General features: G+C 31.6%; 1 protein-coding gene across 5 annotated transcripts in view; it reads right to left on the bottom strand.

The window, feature by feature from the left end:
- Positions 1-4,792, bottom strand: part of LOC106468978 (leucine zipper putative tumor suppressor 2 homolog) — a 62,750-nt gene extending 57,958 nt beyond the window's left edge. For all 5 annotated transcript variants that reach the window (XM_022398166.1, XM_022398175.1, XM_022398169.1 and 2 more), the window contains exon 1: positions 4,514-4,792. The gene's annotated coding sequence lies outside the window, so the exon portion shown is untranslated. The remainder of the gene's footprint in view (positions 1-4,513) is intronic.
- Positions 4,793-5,467: the final 675 nt, after the last annotated feature.

Genomic DNA, 5,467 nt, shown 5'->3' with positions numbered 1-5,467 from the left:
CAGATTACGAGTCGAGCGCCCTAACCACCTGGCCACCAGTGATATTTTAGGTTGACAGTATTATGGTAAAGATAAAATCGGTACAAGCTTACACACATACACATATATATATACATGCATACTATTTCCTTATTTTAAGAAAGTGTGAGTAAGTAGACACAAAAGCATGCCTAACCCAAGAGCAAATTGTGCAACATTACGAACGTGAATTAAAGGTAATTTACCACCTACCTCCAAGTTTCTTGTTAATTAATTTTTATATTAGAAAAATTACAGCATGCTATAATAATAAAGTAAGATACGAAATAGCAGATATTCTAGCAATTATTTAATGGAAGACAAATGAAAAAAATAAAACTTACTTACTTACTTCGCACTGCCTTTTTTTTTAAATCAAAGTTGGTGTTCACAAGAAGACTTGCGAATTTATCATTTTAGCATATATTTGTTTTTTCTCACCAAGGTTATTAGTATATTGCACCAAAATATTATTGTTAAAACAGCACAACGTTTAAGTTGTTGAAACCCCTAGAGAGCAAGACTAAAGAGATTACGCTGTTAAAACATACGGATATATAACCAATAATATTACAGAGTATAATTTGTAGAAAAATGTAAACAAAATAACTGAGCAAGTTACGCTGCGAAACCATATGGACAACACTGTAACACTAGTATATATATTTTTAAAACAGTAATCAACAACATTACACAGTATAATTTGTAGAAACATGCAAACACTTGAACTGAATAAGTTGCACTGTGAGACCATATACAGAACACTATGACACTAGAATAAGCTGTTGAAATATGTTGCTAACTGTGTGGCACAAGGTAAGCTGATGAAATACGTAGGAGACACAAGAAAAGCTGACGAAATATTTAGATGACACAAGACTGAATAAATTAAAGCTTTCGAAACACGAAACTTATAATATGGCAAAAGTTCATTTGTTGCAGACGCAATATTGAACAGGTTGTGCTACTGAAACTAATACACAACAAGATAACGCAAGTATAAGCTATTGAATTATGTAGACACCAAGACTGAATAATATAGCTAATAATACTTCAAATGTGTAAGTTGTCGAAACATACAAGTTAGGTATCACTTACAGGAACAAGTGACTTACAATACGACTTAGGAATAAGTTGTTTAAACATGCAGATAACAGAATAATATAGATTAAACTAAAGAATAACTTAGTGAGTAACATTACATGATATAATCTATTGAAATATACAGATGATATTTCTAGAAATAATAGTCGAAACTGTAATTTGAAATTCAATAACCCTGTATGCGTTAATAAAAGGTCAATGATAAGAAATGTTCGGTTAAGTAAGGTCACAACAATGTTATTAGTTTGTATCGGAACTTCCGTGTGGGAGTGAAACACAGGTTATGCGAGATTATCAGTTTGTTTGTTTGTTTGTTTTCAATAAAATATCAAAGGAAAACTAAAACTAATCTAACTGCATCCTATTGTTCATTCACTTTCTCAGACGATCAAGAAAGCAATGCAAGAAGTTTGTCACAAGACCAGTTTACAACCGGTTTCCTGTCTCAAGCTTTTACAAAGTAAACTTTATGCAAGAAAAAAAATCATCCCATGTTTAGCAGAGTGAACTTGTAATGTTACTAAGCAGGTTAGTGAATATATGTTAATGGCTATTATCACAGCGTCTATAGGTACGTGCCGAAAGTAGGCACCAACATCAGATTAATTTTAGTTTTATAAACGGAAAAAAATAAACAGAAAATAAGAATTTGAGCAGACACAGATTTAATCTTGAACGCACCAGTTAAATCACACTTCCTTTTTTTTTAAATCATAGATGTATTTGTTCTTCGTGGTTGATACTTAAGTACTAATTGTGTTACAAAACGAAAGAAAGGGAATTTTCAGAATTTAATATATATATATATAAATATGACACATGATTTTCTGTGGGCCTCCGTCAAAAACCTACGATTTAAAACTGCTTTTTCTTATGCGTTTCTGTCCCCGTTTATATCAAAATAAAACCGGTAAGTTAGCGTTAGTACACACTTGCATTAAAACAAAACCGATAAGTTAGCGTTAGTACACACTTGTATTAAAACAAAGCCTATAAGTTAGCGTTATTGCACATTAAGCTTGATACAATAGATTTGGAATTTCAAAATTTAAGCATTTTAATACCACTTGTGAACGCAAAACGAAACACTGAACAAAAACAATGTTTCCTTACATATCAAACATAAACGAACTTAAGATGTTACCCAAACTGTATTTTCTTGACAAGTGCTTTATTTAGTGAAATCAAAGTAAACTTTCAACTATTTTGTCTTCCGGTTGTAATAAAATAAAAACCATCTCTTAGTGTCAAATTAATAAGTTCATGTTTCATCACTAAGTAATTAATATCTTTATCTGAATATAACTGAACAAGTTTTGAACAGTTACTGTGGAAACCGATAGGTGGCGGTCAAGTACGTTAGTCTGTGCTTCTTAATTTTAATAGTTGAAATTTGCATTAAGTATGTGCTAGTCGTAATTTGCAATAAAGGAAACATAATTAACATGACATTTCAATATATGATAACAACTTCAAAATTCTACCATAAACTCGGCACTTTCAAGTGCTTGTTAAAACCAGAAAAAACTTAATATGTAAATTAATTGTAAATAATAGGTTTAGCTAATATCTTCGTCAGGTTTTAGCCGTCACCCATCTATCCACACACACACACATATATTATATATATGAATCATAAGCCAAAATCTTAACTTGAATATTTTACATACTTTTGGGAACAAACGTTTCTTTATAAAAGGCTGACTTTATGCAGCCATTAATATCATAAACGTACCGCTCGGCAATAAAACAGAAATGTCCTTTTAGTAGCTTATGTGTTTGTTTGTGAATTTCGCGCAAAGCTACACGAGTGATATCTGCGCTAGCCGTCCCTAATTTAGCAGTGTAAGACTAGAGGGAAGGCAGCTAGTCATCACCACCCACCGCCAACTCTTGGGCTACTCTTTTACCAACGAATAGTGAGATTGACCGTCACATTATAACGCCCCCACGGCTGAAAGGGCGAGCATGTTTGGTGTGACAGGGATTCGATCCCGCGACCCTCAGATTGCAAGTCGAGTGCCTTAACCACCTGGCCATGCCGGACCTAGTTTATGTGTTGAAAATAACTTATATTAAAATCGAATACGACATTCACTTTTGAATGCTACCAGAGAGGCGAATAGGGAGCCTTTTGATAATAATAAAAAAATATAATATGCTGGTTGCCCAAATATGTCTGGTTGAGACAAAAATTAATAAAAAAAAGTTTACTGCAAAGTTTCAAGCAGGAAATCGAAGCTCGACATAAGTTGTTTAATTTCCTTTCGATTCTGAGTAGATTTTCATTAATGAGAGAATGATTCAAACTTGCTGGAAGAGCGTAACATAAGGTCATAAGTACAAGAGAGAATGAGAGTGAACTCGTAGGGGTTTAATATCCTTAAAAATAAAAGATCGAAACTAAAATCTAAGCTTTCTATTAAATCTTCTATAGACGATAGATCTTTCACGTCTTGCGTAACACATTACGTATTCAAGTAAAAAACATCATTGTTATAACATCTCTAATTCAGCTTCGAACACATAATTTCAACTTTTTTCAAATAGATGAAAACCAAACCAGCACTTTCAATGAAAATTAAATAATAAAATCTTATAAATATTGCACGCCAAATCATTATTTAGGTAGTCAGTATAACGATTTTAAACACCAGGCTTTTTATAATGATATCAAGTTTTGATAAGTTACACTTTTAATTTCATTTCATATCAATAAGTATTTTAGCCCCCGATGTATTAACGAGACTTTACCACTAAATATGCGACAGGATACACTTAACTTAAGTAACACAAGACATATAAAATTCAATAATTTCTTCCAAATATAACTGGCTCATACTTGTCAGATGCATTCGAAAAATTAATCTCTTTTCATCATTCGTGTAAACATGAAACTAATAAAGATTAATACGTTATCAAACTAGAATGTTTTATTACCTGTATAAACATAATAATTTAATATATCTTAACCTACGTCTTCACTTGTTGTCAGTAGGTGTCTTTCTTTCAATGGTATAATATAGGTTAGAATGTTGAAGGTTAGAAACGAACTGATTTGATAATGCTCAATAAAAGATATAACATAAAACTGAGTGCTTAAACTAAACAATTATCACAAGAACAACCTACGCATATTAACATTCCCTTAAAGGTTCCTGTGCAGACATCTTTTACGATTTTCACCCAGCAACCATAAGAAGAATAAAGTTGTCACTATCACTCATCGGATAGATATTAATGACGTAATACCAGAATCATATTATAGTACAAGTATATGATATGAAATAAAATTAAATCGGTTTATTTTAATAAAAACTTGTTTGGTTTATAAATCTAATTACTTAGGTATTGAATATGTTATATAAAATATTATTTAGAAAGAGCTTACCTTTTTCTTAACTCCAATTGGTGTCCAATGTCTACTTTGATTTATGTACTGCGATTAACGCTAGCCTGATTACTTGCAACTTTAAAGCAGCACGATGATTACATAGAAGATATAACACAATTACGAAAGAGACTATTTTTTAATTGTACTTAATCCTTCCTCACTGGACTGACGAGTCTGTTCTTGAGAAAATAAACGTTGAAAAAAAAAGAATATAATAATCTATTTATTAGTTATTGCAGATCTCCATTTTCCGGGACACCTAAACAAGCCTTTCAACCCATCACTACACGCTCTTGTTGTCGTCTACAGTAAATGCAGCTGTGCTGGAGCGACAAAACCTAGTACACTGGACTAGTCCATGTTAACGCAGGTATTGGCAGTAGCTGAACTCATGAAGTGTAAATCATCTGTTCTACACATATAACAGGGAAACATGAAAAACTATAGAGACTATAATATTTTAAAGGATAAAGATTGACAAGCAATTTTTTTAATAAACTGCTATCGAAGTGACAAATAGGAAATAACATCTACAAAAAAATAAAAAGTTCCAGAAAAACAATAGAAATAAGTGATATTCATTTTTGCTTCTTTTAAAAGATACTAAATTGTAATTGCAATTTAAACTGTATATTCACAGTTAAATAAGTTGGAAAATGAAACAAGTGTCACGAGTGTAATTCACTTTAGAAACTAAACTAACTAAATTAGCTTTGACGAATATTCGAATTAATAAACTAGCAACACGAGATCACAATGTTGTGTACAAATATGCATAACAAAACGTATATTTACATTTTATTCGAAGGTCAATTCAATTGTTTAAAATGATGCATTCTTACATAAATTGCTTCTGTTACATATAGCTAAAAAATATTTCACAATTAGTTGGACTGTTGAAAAATTTATATGTGCTAGTTACTTGTGGCTTACAAACTTCAACCTTTTGGC

The sequence above is a fragment of the Limulus polyphemus genome, unplaced genomic scaffold, assembly GCF_000517525.1.
Source record: "Limulus polyphemus unplaced genomic scaffold, Limulus_polyphemus-2.1.2 Scaffold93, whole genome shotgun sequence".
NCBI lineage: Eukaryota > Metazoa > Arthropoda > Merostomata > Xiphosura > Limulidae > Limulus > Limulus polyphemus.
Note: the sequence above shows the minus strand (reverse complement) of the source record. Positions and strands in the feature narration are given on the sequence as shown.